Below are 21,568 nucleotides of genomic sequence, written 5' to 3'. Positions count from 1 at the left end.
TATCTAGCTACTGCAAGGGTCTGGGTTCAATTTCCAGAAATCCTCCCTCCAAGACCCAGCTCCTAAATAAAATATAAGAAAGAAACTTTGTGTGAGTTTTCTGGAAACTATGTTGATAAGAAATACTCCCCTTTGGTACTTTTGAATAGAAAAAAAATTCTAACTGATTAAAAATGAAAAATAATATTAGGTTGTAATAAGTGACCAATAGGAAGATAGTTACATACTTATGTTCTGATGATTATATATTTACATTCTGGTAGTTTTTTTTCCATTTTAGTCATTATTAAAAAAAGATGTCACAAAAACATCTAAGTATGGTCCTTATTTACTTCAAGAACAGAATGGTGAAAAACGACTCTAGAACTAAAGAATACTAGCAGATTTTAAAATGTGCCTTGGAGTTAGGAATAACCATAATTGTTCACATCCCAAACAGTGAGATTTCTTCAGAACTTTAATTAGCTTTAAAAAGATTGAGAACCTGGCATGTTCCTTTCCAAAATGCAAAAAGGTTCATTTTCAGAATTTTATCTGTACTCTGCCACAAAATAGTTTCCAAAGTGTTAATATAATTCATTTTTAATTTTAAAGCCAGCATCTCTAAGACCTTCTTTCTCAATTTAAGATCCAAGCATTCAAAACTCAGCAATTTGCTTTCTGTGACCTTTTCTCTGAAAACGTTAAGAGTTGTTCCCTCATTTAATTAATTTGACAAAGTTTTGTTGCACTCATACTCTCTATGAAGTGCTCTGTTGGATCTTGCAAAATGCAAAATCAAGAAGTAGGACCAGTTTATAGTCAATGGATTGCATCAGTACAGAAAACACTGGTAGATATGAAGAGGATAGAAAGAGCAGAAAGAAAATGATGGATCTGGTGGATTTAAGAAGTCATATTTCTTATGGAGTGATTACAAAAGGGAGACAAAGGGAGATGTAAGAGTCAGAATTGATTCTCAGTTTGGATAACTAAGGGGCAGAAGATACCAACCAGAGTGGATAAAGTTAAACAAATGGAGTTTGCTTGTTAAACAAATTAATGAGGTTACTTTTTAGAACTACTGAATGTGAAATGTTGGTGCAATATCCAAATGTAGGTGTCTTATATGTGATTGATAGTGAAAACATCAAATTTAGGACGAATCTTAATTATAATATAAACAGCAGAGGTTTGATAATTATACTTGAGACACTATCAAGAGAAAAGCAGAACAAATAGATACCATTCAAATGGCATGGGCAGACCAGTCATTAATCAAAAAGAGAAGAGTGTGGTGAGCAGAAGCTAAACGAGGCAAGGCATGTGAATGATTGTGTCTCTCTGATCTAGGCTTTACTGGTTTCTCATGATGTTTTGCAAATAAAATGATAGTTAGTTAAATAAAGATAGCATGTTTATTTTCCTCCAGCGTGTCTTTAAAATTCGTGTTTTGCATATTATTTGAGTGACACTATGAATGAGCCCCGCAAATGTGAGTTTTCCTTTTATTGCCTGGTAAAGCTTTAGAGACTAGAAGAAAAGGCCTTTGGTAGATAAAGTATTCTAAAATTGTCTAATTCAATGTTGTCTCCCCTTTTAGATGCAGAAAATCCCAGTCTGAAAAATCAAAATGATCCCTACATGAGTGTGGTTAAAGAGAGAGAGAAGCAGAGAGAGGGAGGAGGGAGAGAGGAAGAGAGGAGAGGTCAAGAAGTGTTGGGAGGGAAGGTGGAGAGGAAAAGCCCATATTAGTAACACGATCAAGGAATGAACTTAATTTAATATTCAGGTTAATTGGGAGTCATACATATCTTACATGAACTGCAAATTTTGGGGGAAAATGTGATTATTAAAAAAACTACAAATATAAAGTTACCTCCATCTAAATTAAGGCCACTATTATGAGCACCAGTTATATGATAATATGAACAGATGATGGTTAAACTCTTTTGGTGTTTAGAATTTTTTTTCATCTTCTGGTCCTGTGGCTTGAACTCTGGGCCTGGGTGCTATCCCTGAGTTTCTTTTGCTCAAGGCTAGTGCTCTACTACATGAGCCATAGCACAACTTCTGGCCTTTTCTGAGTAGTTTATTGGAGATAAAAGTCTCACAAAGTTTCCTGCTTGGGCTGGCTTCGAACCATGATCCTCAACTCTCAGTTTTCTATGTAGCTAGGCTTACAGATGTAAGCCACCAATGCCCAGCTGGTCTTCAGAGTTTTGACAAATTGATATAATTAAAACATCTGTGAAAGTAAAGGATATTATTCTGGGCTATAAGTAAAGAAATTCTCATATTGATTTTCCAGGTCTGCACTCTGGTTTTTCTGATTAGCTCTTTTACTTTTATTTGTCATAATTAAATATATATACTTTTCTCTTTACAGATATGTTTATAAAACAAAACCAAAGATAAAACCAAAAGTTATGAATATCAGTCATAAATAAGGTAACTTCTTGGTTAACATTTGGCTAAAATGCAAATGTGCTCCTACCTGACTAATTTTACACAAAAAAGACTTGATAATAATGGTAACCAACTAACTAATTAAGGCTTTAATAAGTCCTGGGGGCGGTAGTTTCACTCATTCAGCAAATGTTCTAGTCTCCAATGAGTTGTGTTATTTTGTTAGTGTTCTTTACTGGTGGCCAAAGGAAACTTAACATATAGAGACAGATTGCTCTTGCATGAGTGATTATGACCTGGACTACATGAAAAGTGCTATATTTGGTGTGGTGTGGAGAGTGGAAAAGGAAAAAGATAATAACACGGATTTCCACTGGCTTCTATCTTTTTCTTAATTGAATAAGATTGGAGCAATTATTTGTGTTATAGGCAGGAATATTCCTTGGTGAAGTTTGGTGAGGTTTTTGTTTTTTGGTTTTTTTTTTAGCATTATCACATTAGTATTTAAATTTCTTATTTTTCTTAGTACTCAATATTTTCAAACCTACTTCCTCAAACCTTTGTCTAGTAACAGTATTGCTCATGCTGATTAAGAGTCAATAGCAGCTATTTCATACTTGAACTCCTGAGCTATGACAAAGTATCTGTGCTTTTTCCCCCCTCCCCATGCCTGCCCCGTCCCCACTACTGCCCCCCACCAAAGTGGTAAAGTTCGTTTTTCAACATAACGTCTTGTACATCTCATTGTTGCAAAGGTATGATCACTAAATTTTTAAAATTTAATTTTATTGTCAAGGTGATGTACCGAGGGGTTACAGTTACATATGTAAGGTAATAAATACATTTCTTGTCAAACTTGTTACTCCCTCCCTGGTTATCCCCTGTTGTCACTGTACTTGATTTTGGTACCCTGTGTCTTGTAGATATGTTTCTCTAATTCGGGGAAGGGAAAGGGAATACAAAATGGTGAGGCAAAGGACAAAAGGTGAACTAGTGCAACAGCAATACTCACAAGACAATATGCTGGAAATGAACTTTACAACTTGGGGGCGGGGCAGCAGATTACCAGGAGAGGGAACTTGGGGGGAGAGAAGGGTGATCACTAATTTTTTTTTTTTTTTTGGTTGTAGGGCTTGAACTCAGCGCCTCGACACTGTCCTTGAGCCTTTGTGCTCAAGACTAGCATTCTACCACTTGAGCCACAGCGCCATTTCTGGTTTTTGTGTGGTTAATTGGAGAGAAGATTCTCACAGGGACTTTTCTGCCCAGGCTGGCTTTGAACTGCTATCCTCAGATCTCAGCCTCCTGATGAGCTAGGATTACAGGTATGAGACATCTGTGCCAGGCTTCATAAAAACAATTAAGTTTTAAATAATGACTAATGCTAAAGTTGGTTTAACATTGCTTCTGCATCATATGAACATAAACGTAATTTACGTAAATAAACTTAATTTATTAATATTGTTATTAATATTCTGATTCTTATAAACTTATTTATTAACATTCTTATAACAAGAATTTGGTTTTCAATAACAGCCTTTGAACTTCAGCCAATCACAGGCTGCCAGCTAATCATATCCATGTAAAGTAAGTGCCTCATGGAATAAAGCCAGATAAGGCAAATGTCTGAATTGTATGTAACCAGTCAAGGTTTTTGTGCAGAGCACTTAAAAAAAAACTATTTATGAATACTGCCTATGTAAATTGTTGGGTACAGCTCTCTGAATGTCTCCTGGTTCTGATTGTTGTCCAATTCATGAATTAGTCTTTGCTCTAATAAACTCTGCTAAATTTAATTTGTGTGAAGTTTTTCTATTAATAATACTCTTTGCTCTAATATTGTCTGTGGATTATTCATAGTTATTTCTAGGCTATAAAAGAAAGGAGTTGAAACAGAAAGTGATCATTTAGCTTCTTGAAACAAATATTTTAAGGATAATAGTTCCTAAAATCAGGATAATCTTTTCTTGTATTTCCTTTTTTCTTCCTTTTTAAAGATATTCCTTTCTATTCTTTACCAGGAATAAATTAAAGCCAAACATAAGAATCTCTCCTATAAAATAATGCTGATTCATCTTATTAACCAAATATAATTTTTTTAAAAAAGATATCAGCCAAATTACTGCTTAAATCTTCTCAGCTTAAACAAAGGCCAGAACTGTGGTAGATCAAGGAAGCACAGAACAATACTTTCAACAACTGAAAAAGGAAACCAGCTCACTTTGAGAAGCAATGATGAGTAGGGCTGGTGCATATTATTTCATTGCATTGTATTTGTTTGGAATTGCCTTTTGCCTTTATCTGATCTAGAATCACAGCATTCTTCACTGACAACTGATAGATGCTTTATAGAAATTGGCTATAGATGATCAGATAATGATAAAGGCTATAGATAATCTTTTCCATGTGGGTACAAGGAATACAATTGCATGCATGCACTATAAAAATGTGTCTTATAGAGATTCAAAATACTAAAATTCTATACTATAAACTGAATTTAGAGCTCATTATCATCATCTCTTTGAATAACCCTGTGTTGCTGAGTGCTGGACAGATGAACAGACTTAGGAGGTAGAGGAAAAAAATGGTTCTAGTCCTAGAGTTCTAATATTTAAAGTAATTTTGACTTTGCAAAAGACATACTTTTATCTTGGATCTCTTCCAGACTTTACTTTCTGCTTAAGGATTTGTTTTCCCCCTATTCATGCACTATTAATTCCTGTAAATTCTAATGGGAATTAAGCACATAAATCCTTGGCACTTGGTTGAAAGACTAGGCATCCTGCAGAGACAGCACTTTTGTATGTAGCCTATTTGTAATCCACTCTATAAATGGTTCGTTTTTGGTGCCATCTGGCAGCAAATAGGTGAGAGATTCTTGCTGGGGTTTCATGATGAGTCTTACTACTGAATTATAGAAGAACATTTATAAATTGACTTTTGGATTGATCTTCTAAAATTTTGAAGCTATATTCAAAATGATATTGTAGCAAAAAGACAATTAAGTTAGGATGATTTTAGTAAAAAGTCTAACTTGGATTGATGGATGTTATACACTTGAGTATATAGCACATATGATGAACAGTTAACTTGCTTTCTAACAGATTTTGATATTGTATAGCTATCCGAAGACAATATCATTGTCTTTTTTTTTGATGGTCTTTGTGTCCTAAGACTAATGCCTGGTACATAGTTGGCATTAGCAATTATTAGTGTAATAAATGAATCAATGTTTCCATTTGTTAAAATCAGCAAAATTAAAAATTTAATGACTCATTTGCATTTATGTCTCCTAATAAATCTTCAAGCAAGTATAGTACTTTAAGAATAAATTAAAGAATAATGTTATACTTGCCCTCAGGAGCTATACCATTTGGGAAAGCTAAATTTTTTCCTAATAATATGCTTACATATTTCTAAAGTTCAATATATTATAGAAAACCCTAACTCAACATAAGGTTATTGCACATCATATTAATTGGGAGATCAAATTAAATGCCCAGTGACTACATATACACAGTAGTTTGAGAGTGTAAGTTTGGCATCAACTCTGAGATTTCTTGATTTTTTACTAAAACTTCACGTTAAATAGAGGGATAGAAAAAGAAAAGATAGAGTAGACCATCATACTTGTACTGTAGAAATGTGGTGTGTGTGTGTGTGTGTGTGTGTGTGTGTGTGTGTATGTGTGTGACACAGGTAATACAGGGCTGTGAAATCATTGATTTTATAAGACAAGCATATATGTTTTCCTATGCATGTCTTCATCCTCCTATTGTCATCTGTCTGGGTGGATAAATAATGCTATCAAATGAGATTGTAAATATCCAAATGGCCCTTGACAGAAAAAAAGATTCCCTACCCCAGCTACGGTGAAGTGATGTGCAAGCTGAAATCATATTTAACCTTGGCAGTAATTGAACTTTGTACCAACTGTAAACTGACAAAACTTATTGAGTTTTAGAGCTGAATGTTTATGATGTGCAAATTATGTTTAAATGTATTATTTCATTGAATTTTAACTTTATACTAAGAGATACTGTTATCCTTTCAATATAAAACCAAATTGAGAGACATAGGTAGTTAATATAATCCCTTCTCGTGATTTGACTTCCACTTGTTTTGTCTTTATGATGGTGCCAAAATCATATTCAGTCAGTAGAAACCATGCCTTGAATTTTGATCTCTTCCTGGGCTAGTGATAGTTCACCTTCTCTTGGAGTGCTCAGCTGGTTAACACGCTACAGCAGTAAGTTAGCCATAGTGTGACAAGTGTGAAAAAACAAACCAATTGTCAATCATATACTGTATTGCTAGCTGTGTGTTAAATGTGTGCATTGGCTACTTATACTATCAACTTACTGTGAGCTCATCATAGTTCATAGCATCATAGAATAAGTTAGGAGCATGTGTAATTATAAGGTACTTATAATGTGACAGATTTTATTCTTTGTATTTATTAACTTATTTACTTTTCACAAAATCATAGGAGGTAGGTTCCATAGTTCCATTTTACTGATGACAAAATCACTTTCAGTTGATGAGTAATAAGTTGTCAAGGCCAATGAAAAAAAATTGGCATTTGTGCTAAGTGACTTACCTTAAAAAAAATGGTTAAATGCCGGAAACTAGATTTAAGCCTTTTTTTTTTTTTCCAGTTGTGGGGCTTGAACTCTGGGCCTGGGCACTGTCCTTCAACAATTTAGTTCAAGACTAGTGTTCAAGCACATGAGCCACAGCACAACTTCCAGTTTTCTGGTGGATTATTGGAGATAAGAGTCTCATAGACTTTCTTGTCCTTTCCTGGCTTTAAACTGTAATCCTCATATCTCATCCTCCTGAGTAGCTAGGATTGCAGGTGCGAGCCACTGGTACCCAGGTAGATTTCAGTTTTTGATATTAAATGCTATACATTTTCAGTATATTGTGCCTATGGCATGAACCAAATACTGCCTATAGATATTTAACATGAGCACATATATGTTTAATTTTAATAGGTAAATATAAAACAAAGAGAAGTATGTAAGTATGTATAGCTAATTTTAATAATATATTTCATTCAAACCAGTATGTCCAAAGCAATTTTAAATTAGTATTATACTATTTCCTACATTTCTTTTTCACACTAAGTCCTTAATACCTCTTGTTTAGTAAAATAAAGATGCCTAGAGAAGCAATTTTACAGTCTCAGAGTTAATTGAATGAAAATTAAGAATTTGACCAAAGTTGAGAAGAAAAATCAACAGGTCATGACTTGAGCTTTTAGTGACATCTCAGCAGGCCTACTATGTGAGGTGTGGGTCTGAGGTCTCTTCCCTTCATGAGACTTCCTTTTAGCAATTCGTCCCATCTGTACCTAATTAACCACAGCTCATTGTAGTGTACTGTATCTTTGAAGACCAGACTTGCCACTTTTACTTTCCAGAGGAATATTTGTTAAACACTATTTGCTTATTTAGTTTTGCAAAGTTACATGGAATATAAAGAAAAAGTAATTTAAAAGAACCACCCCCTGCCCATAAAAACACCATGGAATATAGGAGCTCAGAAACTCCCAGTATTTGTAGATTCTCTCTGTTTAAATCCAAATGGACTGTTGAATGAATCTCATCTTCATAAAATGCATCAGTTTGAGAAGAAGTCTTACATTTTATGAACTTCAGACAGTATGTAATCCTAGAGATGTTCTGACTTCATTACAAATATCCTGGACCTTTATAGGTTTATTACATTATCTTCTTGTTGTTTGCTAGTAAACAACAAGAAGAAATTCTTGAGTTGTTTTTTTTTTTGGGTCCAGTTGTGGGGCCTAAACTCTGGGCCTGGGCGCTGTCCCTCAGCTCTTCAGCTCAAGGCTAGAGCTCTACCACTTGAGCCACAGCGCCACTTCCAGCTTTTTTTCTTTTTGCTTATTTGGTGCTGAGGAATCGAACCCAGGGCCTCATGCATGCAAGGCAAGCTCTCTACCACTGAGCCACCTTCCCAGCCCAAATTCTTGAGTTTTTACTCAAAACTTTTTCAAATCCTTTTGGTTACCAAAGCCAGAACTAATGTAAGATGCATGTAAGTGGAAATCTAAACTAAGAATTTCTTTCTCTACTACTATTTCATCCCTATATTTTTATTGTTCATAGAATATCAAGTTTCCAGCTAAGAATGACTTTACAAACAGGGTTAGGTGTAACCCTGTTTTTAAACTTTTTTCTAAGGCAGTGGTACAATATCTTTTTTCATGTTGATCATGCTTAGAACTCACAAGCAAAACATGTTATGGCTGAGTCTCTGTTAGTGAAGTAAGACCTGATCAAGCTTGGCTGTCTAGGAAATGGATGGTTCATATCTACAAACAAGGAATTCAGGCAAGGCATACAGTTTTGACAGAAAATGAATTTAATGTTAGCAAATTAGCAGGAGTTAACAATCAGTCATTCATCTGTGAGTACTAAGTGCTTTAAAGCTTGAACTTGGGAGTCAGGTCAAGCTATATAGAAGTAGTTTGCTCACTGTAGAAATCTTAGGGCACTATCAGCAACAGACAAATTATCTAAGAAAGAAAGTATTGAGAGAAAAAGATGGTAAAAGTCATCATTCAAGATTTGGGAATGGATGAAGTATCTGAAGAGTAAGAGAAACCAGTTAAGAAGAAAACAAAGTGGTGGGGAGAGGGGCTGGTAGAAAAGAACTCCAAAATCTCACAGCTGAAAATCTTCAGCTGAAAAAGGTATCTTCTCTTCCTACAGTGATTGCCATGAACTCTGAATCAGTCTTATTCTCATGAACTTGTAGTTTATTCTCTGAAGCACACAGTGTTCTTTAACACATTAAATTAGAGCATGTCTCCTGTCTGCCAGAAACCCTCCAAATAGAGGCCAAAGTCCAAATCCTTGCCACAGCCTGCCATCTGGTTCTCTGGTAACACTGAACTCATCCACACTCAGTGCCTTCCTCAGTGCCACAGTTCTTTGGCCACACTAAATACAAACCCACCTCAGAATCTACGGTTTAGTGTGTGCCCACTTTCTTTAGCAGCTATTTTTCTAAATACTTTATTTCTTCAGCTCTACACTTGTGTTTTACCTAATCAGAGATGCCTTTTCTGATATCCTACAAAATGGCATCCCTCCTCGCCTATTCTTTTCTATAGTATTATGGTGCTTTATTTTTCTTGGTATAACTACCATGAACTGATATTTATTACTTCAACATCAGTCTTGCCCACATATATAGATGTGTGGTATTGAACAGGTGCTTTAATAGATACTGGTAAAATAAATGAATAAGAGAATGTGTAAAAAAAGAAGAGCAGAGAGACTGAACTCAACAATCAAACAGGTTTTATTCAGAAGGAAAGCCTGGGAAGGGCAAACAAATCTCTTTCAACCTGGATGAAGGGGAAATAGTATACACCTGCCCCATCTCTACTTACAGCTAGGCAGAAAAAGTGAAGTTAGATGGGGCAGATAGAAGTGGGGTGAGATGGAGGTGGAGTGAAAGCGATGATATTTTGATTGAGAAGTTTTAATGTTTGAGGCTCTCTCCCAAGACCACAGATATGTTTGTTCAGGGGGAGGGGGAGGGGAGATGTTTCAGTGGGGTTGGCAGCAAGAACAGTTCTTAAGATATAACTGTTTGAGGGAAAAATGAGTGCTTTAAGTTATTTTCTATCAGAGAATAATTCAAAAAAAAACAAAAGTAGTGGATTCTACAAAGGAAATAATCAGTCAAGTATGGAGAGAAGCCACAATGGAAATCTATCAAGGAAAAACAGTTTAAGTGACCTTTGGGCTCCATAGTTTTGGTCACAGTGCAAGTGACATTGTGTTTCTTCTTTATTCAGTGTTAATAATGCTAAATGAGTAAATACCACTCTAAATGAATTAAAAAGAGAAAGAGGAGATGAGTAGTAAGTGTATAAGCATTGGGTCTAGACTGGATAAAGGGATGACCATTGGAAAATGGCTCTGCTGTATGGTAGACAACAGATTTCTTTCCCACTCTTACTTATAGTATGGATAGGCAAAAGATCTTCTGGCTCTAGAGACAGACTTGTTTATCCATCACTTACTGGTAATGTGACACTGGGAAAAATCATGTCATTTGTCAAGAAATCATTTGTATTTTTTTTCTGCCCTCTAACCTCCATTCATGTTGAACCTGTTTCATCTAATAGGAATCATTGTTTAAAGTGCCTACCAGAAAAACACATGCTTTGGGCAGGCCACTTCTATTCAATTTCCTTTTAAAAAAGGGGACCTGTGGTAACTTGCAAGTCATCTGAGTGCTATAGAGCATATTTGTATTCAGAATCATGACCTTGTCTCCTGACACCTTGTGTAGTGCTCTTTCTATTGTACTACCTAGCCTTTCTTAGCCATAAGCTCTTGTTGCTTAGCAACAGTCCTGGGGAAAGAAGCTCTGCACTGTGAGACTTGGTGCTTATTATTATAATTATGATAATATTAATATTATTTATTGATAGTTATCATTATTATTGACCACTCACAATAAAATGTAGGGGTCATTGGACAAATAATGATTACCTCCATTAGAAAAACACTAAGAATAATCGTGAATATGACAACTCAAGAATATGTGGTATTTCTTTCATACTGGGTCTGTGTGTGTGTGTGTGTGTGTGTGTGTGTGTGTGAGCCCCTCATACAAATTGCTTATTATAAAAGTACACAGTGACTCTGGGCTTTTTTTTTCTAATAAGACATTTGTTATCTTTTCTCCTTGGATAAAAACCTTTCTTTCCACAACTAAAATTAAGACATCTTTTATAAAGCCAGACCACTAGAATTTCTGGTTCCATAGTGTATAGTCAGCTCAATTATCTTCCATTCTGAAAAGCATGTGCTTTAAAAGATTAGTACAATGGGTTATTCAGAAATTTATTTAGGTACATATTTGTATATTGTGAATTATAATAAAAAAGTAGGGATGGGAGGGATAGAGGATAATGATAGAAGGGGTGACATTGACCAAGAAGCATTGTACGCATAACTTCACTTATGGAATTGTAATCTCTTTGTAAAACTACATAATAATAATAATTAAGATTATATCTCTAGGCTGGAACTATAGGATCAAAGCATATACATATCTTTTTGACACAGTGAAAATTATGTTTTACTTATCATAATATTATCAATAATGGCAAGATGGTAGAAACCACTGTCATGTTTAGTATTATTAATGGAATGGCTTTTGAGTATTGGTAAATACATGGATGTTAAAGTATCTATGAAACATTTAGTTGTTAAACAAAAACTAAACTAAAAGGTATGGAAAATAAATATGTTAGTTCACTGAAACTTCATTAAATTTATGTACATGGAAGGTGACCTGCAAATGTCAAAATAGGGACTGCATGGCACGGCTCATCTCTGTAATTTTGGGTACTGATAAGTGGATAATGAGATGTTGGATACAAAAAAAGGTAACAAGATCCTATCTCAACAAAACAGAAATAATCTCAGCTGGGTGGAAAGCATAGGTAGAATTACAATCTAGGCCAGCCTGGAACTACATAATTGAAGATTATATTAAAAAATTAACCAAAGCAAAAAAATTACCACCCCCCCAAAAAACAAACAGGGCTGGGGCAGAGGGAAGGGAGTGTGTAAGCTTACCTTTCTAGGGCTTAGTGTCTTCATTCACAGACAGGGATAATGGGAACTCTGTGATCTCATTCAATTGAAGAATTAGATCACCAAGAGGTTGGTCTTTCTATTTTGGCTCATCTATCTCATGCACACACATTCAGCTCAGAATTATTCTGGCTTCTTTCAAAAGTCAAATACTCAAAAGACTTCCCTTGATGTTTGTATGTGGGAGGGAAGTAGTATTCAAAAGAGCCATACTAACCCAAATACCAATACTACATATGCTTTACTTTTTATTTTTTTTGGGGGGGGGTCCAGTCGTGGGGCCTGAACTCTGGGCCTAGGTGCTGTCCCTCAGCTCTTCAGCTCAAGGCTAGCACTCTACCACTTAAGCCACAGCACCACTTCCGGCTTTTTTCTTTATGCTTATGTGGTGCTGAGGAATCGAACCCAAGGCCTCTTGCATGCAAGGCAAGCGCTCTACCACTGAGCCACCTTCCCAGCCCAGTACTACATATGCTTTAAATGGTGACCACATGAATAAAATACACATAGCTCTAAGAAAACAGTTTTATAGAAGTCAAAACACTTTTTATTTTGAGACAGAATTTCACTCTATATCCCAGGGTGGCATGGATACACCATGTGTCCCAGGTTGGGTTCAACTGATAAACCTCCATCCTCCACATACAGAATGCTAAAATTACAGATGTGCACCAACATGCTCAGTTGAGGATCAAACATTTGAATGGACAAGATGATTGTTTTAACGTGTTTTTTTTTTACATTTGGTCATAACTAGACATTGAATTAATTTATTCTTCAGAGACTCAGAGCCCAACACGACAGCAGAGCAACTCCTTGATAGTGCATTCACCATGATTGAGAGTGGGCTATATGAAATCCTATTTATGTGAGAATGTTATCTCTGAAAATGTAGACTTGGACTCTAGATATCCTTTCTTCCTCCCATTTCTTTCTTCTTGTTTGACACAGCCTTCCTACTGGAATGAAATGTGGCCTTGGATATGTTTAGGGGTAGCATCAGCTAAGAACTACCATTTGTTGGCAATTGTCTGAGATTAACTGACAAAGGTGACATGAGTAAATATGAACTCTAAATTGCTCTCAAGCTGTATTTTTACCTGTAATAAAGGTAAAAAGTTATTATTAACTTTTTTGGAGGAAAGCTTTATGAAAAAAAATGAAATTGGTATAGTATAAAAGGCAAGCCTGCAGACCTAGTAGATTGATTTTGGTATCTCTGGCAGTGTGTTGTAGCATGGTAAGAATAAACTATGGGAAGGGACAAAGGAGCAATCCTCCTGTGGTTTACTATTTAAAATGGTGGATTATTAATTAAATGCTGTGCAGAACATTAAAGAATGTATCTTAAAATTCTAATATCATGTTTGCTGAACATAATTTCAATTCCATAGAAAATGTAAAATCTCACAATGAAATCCCATACTTGTCCTGTGAAAATCTGAAGAGACTGAAGACAGTGAAGCTAGCTAGACTCTGTAAAAGGGTATCAGGAGCAGGGCACTGGTGGTTCATGCCTGTAAGCCTAGTTACTCAGAAGGATGAGCTCTGAGAATCGCGATTCAAAGCCAACCCAGGCAGGAAAGTCTGTGAGACTCTTATCTCCAATTAGCCACCAGGAAACCCAAAGTGGCAAGTGGCACTGTGGCTCAAGTGCCTTGAGCTGAAGAGCTCAGGGACAGTGCCCAGGCCAGAGTTCAAGCCCCACAACCTCCCCTCCCCACCCCCCAAAAAAAGGATCTTGATTCTTTCACTAACTTTGTTTCCTGGTGTTACATGGAATGAACTTATACTTGGCATTATATGCTGGAAGCTGAGAACAAAGTGAATTAAGGGACTTGGCTCTGCTTCCACAGAGCTTAGAATTCTGAGATGGTTTTGAGGGTATCTGAGATAAAGTCAACAGAAATTCTAGCAGTGTCATGTATTCCTCAGAGGAGGTATCAAGAATGTTGTGCTCATACAGTTACATGCAAGGGTCAGTGAAAAATATCCTAACTTGCTGTTCAAACATAGGAGGTGAGAACATAGGCACAGAACATGTTAGTATATACCAGTGGGCAGGCATGCTCATGAGGTTAACCATGAAGAAGAGGACAGAGTATGTATGGTGTATCCTAGAAAGTAACAAAGGTTTAGTGTAAGGTATGTTTGGAGTTACAACGATGAGAATGGAGAAAATTAAACAGTGCTTTTTTTCTTAGGACTTGTTAAGAAATTCACACACAGAAAAAATCTAATAAAGGGTTTGAGCTGGGATGTACCAGGATCACATCTGTGTCTGCACCATGGTAAGAGGCAGTGATATATTCCCAGTTATAGCTACCAAGGAGGCCAAAGCAGGAAGATTGCATAAGCCCAGTTCAAGTCTTGCTTGGACAGTAGAGTAAGTCACTATTTCTTGAAAGAAAAGCTCTCTGGATCTGGCTTACCACTATGTGATTTCTGTACCCTTTGTCTTGTATATATTTATCTGATTTGGGGACGGGAAGAGGAAACACAGAAACCATGGGACAAAGGGTGAACCAATGTTACTCACTAGACCTGTTGGAAATGGGCTTTACAACTTGGTGTGGATAGGAGTCAGGGAGGGGAAAACAGGAGACAATGAGGGAGGGGTAACACTTTTTCAAAAGAAATGTACTCATGCTGTTGTTTTTAGTGATATACTATATGATATTTTTGTTTCTTTTGTATGTTCTTCCCCCAAGGTTTAACCCTTGTTTTCACTGTATTTGATTCTGGTGCCTTGCATCTTGTATATACATTTTTCTAATTTAGGGAGGGGAAGGGAAATAATGAAATGCTGAACCAAGGATACAGATTGACCCATTGCAACAATGAGACACTGTTTAAAACGACCTTTACGACTTGGGGGGGGGGCAGCTGAGGGAGGAGTTGAGGAGGTGGGGAGGGAAGGGAGGGTAGGGGAAAAACAAAGGAGGAAGTTATGCTCTATAGGAAATGTACTCATTACCTTACTCATGTAACTATAAGCCCTCTGTACAGTATCTTTACAATAACTGGGTTAGAAAAAAGGTAAGATAGGAAGTGAGAAACACTTGAACGCTGGTGTGCATCTTACTCAAATCATCACGGTGGTCTTAACCAGATAGAAGTCATAAGGTAGAAATGTGTTGGTCCTGGGCATCATTGGATTCCCCAGTGGAGATTGTGTATGGAGTATGTGAAAGAGAAATGTGCCATAAATCCGATCATGGGACTGTCTCTACCACTGGGAAGTTGGTGCCTGCCAGCAATCTCCCTTGTAGGGCTTAGGGGAGACTGAAGAGATGAACTGCTGGGTTGCTTGTTCCTAGATACTGTCAGGCCTGTATTAGTATGTAGCTTGCTTGCTGTCAGTGGGAGTGGCAGGGCTACCGTTTGTTTTTAATTATATATTTTTGACACAATCCCTAACAGATTCACTTTATACCAAAAAATGATCTACCCCTGAACTGAAATGTACCAAATAATTATAAAGTAGTTTTCAGTAAGAATTGAAGATCAGCTCCTCAAAACTTGACTGGACACAACTTCAATATTGAGTTATCCATTCAATCTTATTATCTTTGACATTTGGAAAACTTCTTTATGAAGCTACAAAATTCTATCACTAGGAAGCCTCTGGGAGACTACTGTCATAATTTTACAGGTGAAAAAATTGTGAAGGGTAAATTATTATCAAGGCCAATTCCTTGTGATTTTTTCTTTCTAAAGATAATAATGTCTTGCACAGTGTTGATTCAACAAGTGAAAGCTAGCATATATCAACCCAGGACTCATAAAATTGTTTTATGTTGGTATTAAAATAACCTGGTAATTTTTGTGGTAAAATAAAAGGGTTGTTCTGGCAAATTATCTGAAAGAAAATATGGTAGGTGTTCTGGCTAGGGGTGATCACGTTTGCTTCTAAAATTTTTCATTTGTCATTTTTGCATATTTATCCAGAGCAAAATTATCTTAATATTGAGAAATGATAGTTATAATTTCAATGTTTAACAAAGTGCTATGTGATTATTGGCCCTTTATAAATAACTAGCCCTCTAGTATATAAAATTCAATAATTCCATTTCAGAACAAAATGAGGTACCAACTAATATTTTCAAAATGTTAATCACCTATATATAATGGACTTAGTAAGAAATGAGTATTATAGTCCTGGTACTACAAATCAATGCAAAATTAAATCATATTTTTGTGTTTTTTTATTAACTACATTCTTCCCTCATCTTTGGCTTTTCTGATACAATATATAAATATTACCTGCCACATACTATTTAGATAAATGAAGTTATTAAAATTTAGAAAAAAACATTTAAAGGCTTATCCTGCCAATATTTAGCTTTTCGAATAAAGTAGAAAAATCATGTCTGGGATCAGCTTTTTTTCCATTCTCCAGATGAAGTTTCCAGAGGAAAGAAACATTAAATATGTTTTGTGTTTCTTCTATCTATATGACTTTTAACATCAGAGTATTTTTCTTGGCAGATTATGGACCAGATAAGCTATTTTCCTAAACAGGCAAAATCAAATTTCCTGTGTTTCATAGAGAATCTGAGCAGCTATTGAGCTTTTATCAGGTTACTTAGGAAAGACCTATTGTTGGAAATATTAAGTGCTTAATACTAAATGACACAAACGTTCGAGTTATTGGCCATAAATTTTGACAGTTATCAGGTGCTTTGATGAACAATTGCAAACACAGCAGAAACAAATAGAGACACAGAAAGTTTTAGGAAATAAACAGAAGACATGAAACAAGTCAAGGTTTGACAGTAATAACCAGTGAAGTTGAGGACAGTATACTTTCTAGAAATTACCCAAACTGCACAATCAAGATAAAATGTTAAAAAAAAAGATATAGTCTCATAGACCTGTGAGTTTACAACAAAAGATTTCCCCTGGGTTACTAGGGTCCTAGAAGGAAGAGAAAAAAGGGTTAATTAGGCTGAGAAAGTATTTGAAAAAATGACTGAAAATTTCCTAAATTTGGGTAAAAGACATAAATCTTTAGATTCAATAAACTGAACAAACTGCAACCAGGATAAAACCAGATAAAAGCAGTCCAACATCTGAAAACTAGGACAAAAAAAGAGAATCATGAAAGCAGTTAGAAAGAAATTCATTCTTGGAATTAAGAGAACAGTTGATGACCATATAATTACAGAAAACAGAAACAAAATAGTATTGACAAGGAGCTTAAATCTTTTACTTGTTGACTTCAACTTTTAATCTTCCATCTCAAAACTGAATTCAACTGAGCTAACAAAGCATTTGTAACAGTGTGATAGGGAACATTTGTCAATCTCATTCCTGCTTTAATGGACGGTACTTGTCCTTCAAAGCAAATAAAGGAATTTTAGAATTGGTATCTTTAAAAAAAAAAAGGGGGGGGGAACAAAGGAAATTTCTAGTTTGGGATTCTTCAAGATAGTTCAAGTCTGTGAACTCCCAAAATTAATGTAAAAATTTTGCATGCATGGGAATTTTTCTATAGGGAAAAAGATAATAGCTTTTTATCAAGATTCTCAACCGAGTTGGTGGCTAGTTTTAGAAGATATATTGCCCATAATGCCCATTAGAAATTACTGCATGCTACCTCAGAAGAGCTCTGATTTTAAGCTAGACTTAATAATGCAGCTCTCAAATTCATTCTAGGCACTTCTGGAAATAAATGTTCAATAAAGAATGCTTACACGGGCTTATTTTGAACATTTAAAGTATAGTACCTTCAAATGACTAGGCAACTGTGATTGAAGCATGATTTAGGTTGTTTTTCCTGTCCTGATTGATATATTCAGACTTGAACATTTTAGCACCAATAGCTAACAACTGTCATATAAATATAACATTTCTTTCTCTTTCAAAAAGAAAATATTCATAATTGAGGTCTGTTTATCTGAATGAAGAATATTAGTGCCTTCTCTGATAATAAAACAGCTATCTTTTTAAAAATATTTTTTAGGCCCAGGACTGAGACTTGAACTCAATACCTCACACTTTCATTCATTGGCCAGCACTCCACCGAATGAGCCATGCTTCCAACCCTGAGTCCATGTCTTGATAGTGTGGGTCTGTCTCACTACTTTTAACAGTCTCTCCTGCAAGTCAAATCAGCTCACTTGGAGAAATGCACCATTAATAAGACTTTCCTTGGTATGCCTGTTTTCTAAAGTTGAGACCTGTCATGACACAAAAAAAGCCAATTTATAAAAGATAATTCATTTAAAAACAAAAACAAAAACCTTGGCTACTTATTTTTAGCAAAACCTATGCTAATTTATTAAGAATACTTCATTCTGGCTATATGTTTGGAATCAAAAAAATCACTGTAGACTTTTATAACATGGAGTTCCACAACCATACCTCATTGTTATATAACCAAGATATAAAAAGTCCTAAAAGTTTTGTGGAAGCCTTGGAATAAACTATTGAGTTCTAGTAAGTTAGATTAGTCTTCATAAACCTATAATGGTATGCAAATTGTTTTAGGCTCTTGAGATAGACTCCATTCCTATTATGTGAGTGGGGTCTAAGAATGGACCTTTCTAACAATCCTCCAGGTAATGTTGTTAGCTTGAGGGTCCTTCAAGTTGTGAGGTCACAGTAAATGTGTTTTATTTAGCTGAAATGCAAATCAACTCAGGCCATTACATTTTCCTTCTGTCTGTGGATTTTCTACCACTGGCCTCTCGTATTTGATGATGGTCTTCAAGCTGATGATCAACTAAGAGAGAAGTACCATGCTGTTCTCTACTTGGCTTCTATAAAAATCTATGCAAACATAATATCCAAGATAAACAGAAATGGACACCGCACACTAACTTATAACATAATGGACTTATATTTAATAGAATACCTCCCATCACTGAGATATTAATTAATATAGAGGCTTTTGTGGTTTTTTGGGGGGTATTTTTTGTTTTCTTTACATTAAATCTCATCCATTTCAATAATAGCTTGAATACATTTTTTTAAACTTCCCCTTCCCCACCCCAGAGATAAAAGTTTCAATTTTTGGCTATTCAATATCTAAGTAAAATATTAACTTTAACAGATTAAAACAAAAGTAATCTAATACAAACACTGAGTAAAGAGTTCCTCAACAATTCAGGAGGCAGTGATTATAACTAAACCATGGTGATTTGCCAGATTCTGGAACAAAGCTTCCTTCTTTCCACTTCACATGCTTTTAAAATGTTTATGAAATACTACTTTTACAAACTTAAGCCTTCTTTCTTTCTTCTTTTTTTTTAAGCAGTGAATATAAATGACAGGCTGCATTTTTTTAGTGCATTATTTGTTATAAAAATTCCTCTCCCACCACATTTAATATATCTCTATTTGTTCCCATTTTATGGGAAAAGACTACAAATGTGAAATCATCCTATTTAGGTTTGCCGGGAACTTTGAGGATCAATCTTCAGTAAAGGTTTTGAGGGTGTCAGGGTGAAGTCTGCCATCCAAGGAGCCTTGCAAAAGTCACATCTGTCCATTTCTCTTTCTCGCATACACCCCTAAGCAAGCACAAATGCCTGTGATGCTGAGGACTACACCTAACAAGAGAGCAATTGCATCTCCGGCTTCTACTGCTTCCACACCAGGCAGAACCAAAAGCAGTGAAATGAAGACTACCAGCATCTGTGCAGAAATGGAGATCATGATGTTGGGGTCCTGAGGTCCAAAGGTTCCTAGAAACCAAGCATATTAAAAAGCATATTAAATCAAGCATCTTAAAAATTCTTATTTTTGCAAACGACAACAGATATCTACACATCATCAACCATCCACTACTCTTAACTTACAAGAGGTTATGATTCATTTCAGATCCATCTCCTCCTTTTACACATGAAAAAAACAAAAACAAACCTGTGGGAAGTACTGGTTATACTTGGACATTTGTGGCTAATCTCCCAACAACAGTCTAGCCCCATTAATTCTTCCCTTGTAATGTCAAAACTACTACCAAGTAAAAATGGAGCCACAGTAGTAGCCTAGTGAATAAAAGTGACATTCTCTTGGGATGTGGGGGGGGGGATAGTTCTTCTACCTGGAAAATGCTGACAAATCCGGCTAAAGTCACAGGACATGTAACTGTGAGGGTGTGAGCAAGTAGCAAGACTCACCAAGGAAATGGAATAGATAAAGTTCTATCCGAACTTCCTTCCTGGAGCTCCGGGTCCCGAGGCTAAGAGGTGACACGTGACACCACCTATTGGAGTAGAAAGGAAGATCTACACGTGAGTTCGGGCATCTTCCGCGGGGACTGGGAGCTCTGGGAACCAGTGCAGACCACAGTTCGCCCAAGAAGTGGGAACTACAGTTCAAGTTTATCGCTCCCACACAGAAGCAGCCCAAGTCACCCCGGCCGAGGCACACGTCCATCCCCAAGACGTGACACAAAGACTACAAGGAAAAAGAATCCATTCTTTGGCCCGGCAAGGTGCCAGTTGGTCCTGTTCTGTAAATACACCCGAGCGATCGGCGGCCGTACGTTACCTTCCAGGAAGCAGCCATTACCGGAATGGCGGGGAGGGCGGAGTCGCCAGACTACATTTCCCACAATCCCCGCGGCCCACAACTCCCGTGGCGCACCGCGCACTCTCCTGTCACTCACTGGCGCTGGGCAGCGCAGTTCTGCTCCCGCGAGGTCGTGAGGAAGCAGCCGCTGGGCTTCGTCGGCGCCGGCCCTTGTGTCCAAAACAATAGGTCGAGTGTATTTGTTGTAAAGTAAGGGTTAGCGGCGGATTAAACATCCTCTTCATCGCTGCTGCGTGTGGAAAGTGGGTTTGGAGCGTCTGTGGTAAATTCCTTTAAACTAGAGGCTCACAACGTTTCGGATGCAGGAAATTTCCTGTTACTCCAGATGTGCCCAATAACGTGTGTGTGCGCGCGCGCGTGCGTGTGTGTGTGCACGTGTGCGTGTGTGCGCGTGTGCGCGCGTGTACGTGCGTGTGTGCATGTGTGTGAGTGCGGGTGCGGGTGTGCATGTGCGCGCGCGTGCGCGCGCGTGTGTGTGTGTGTGTGCGTGCGGGTGCGCGCGCGGGTGCGTGTGTGCGCGCGTGTACGTGCGTGTGTGCATGTGTGTGAGTGCGGGTGCGGGTGTGCGCGCACGTGCGCGTGTGTGTGTGTGTGTGCGTGCGGGTGCGCGCGCGTGTGCGTGTGTGGGTGCGTGCGTGTATGTGGGTGCGTGTGTGCGCGCGCATGTGTGCGTGCTTGTGTGAGTGCGCGTTTGTGTGCGTGTGTGTGAGTGCGCATGTGTGTGCATGTGTGCAGGTGTGAGTGTGTGTGCGGGTGTGCGTGCGTGCGGGTGTGTGTGCATGTGTGTAGGGCCTGGCCACTGTTCCTGAGTCTCTTCCCTCAAGGCTGTTCCTCAACCACTTAAGCCATAGTTCTTCCTAAGGCTTTTTAAGTGGTTCATTGGAGGTAAGAGTCTCAGGGACTTTGCTTCTGGCAGGCTTTGAAGGTGATGCTCAGATTTCAGCCTCCTGAGTACCTTGGTTTACAGGTATGAGCATGAGCTA

General features: G+C 37.2%; 1 long non-coding RNA gene across 1 annotated transcript; it reads right to left on the bottom strand.

The window, feature by feature from the left end:
- Positions 1-18,954: 18,954 nt before the first annotated feature.
- LOC105988340 lies at positions 18,955-20,252 on the bottom strand. The gene is made up of 2 exons (XR_001175193.1): positions 20,171-20,252; positions 18,955-19,735 (listed from the first exon to the last, which is right to left on the bottom strand). It is a non-coding gene; the product is annotated as an uncharacterized LOC105988340 (long non-coding RNA).
- Between the last annotated feature and the right edge of the window lie 1,316 nt (positions 20,253-21,568).

The sequence above is a fragment of the Dipodomys ordii genome, unplaced genomic scaffold (genome assembly GCF_000151885.1).
Source record: "Dipodomys ordii isolate 6190 unplaced genomic scaffold, Dord_2.0 Scaffold48, whole genome shotgun sequence".
NCBI lineage: Eukaryota > Metazoa > Chordata > Mammalia > Rodentia > Heteromyidae > Dipodomys > Dipodomys ordii.
Note: the sequence above shows the minus strand (reverse complement) of the source record. Positions and strands in the feature narration are given on the sequence as shown.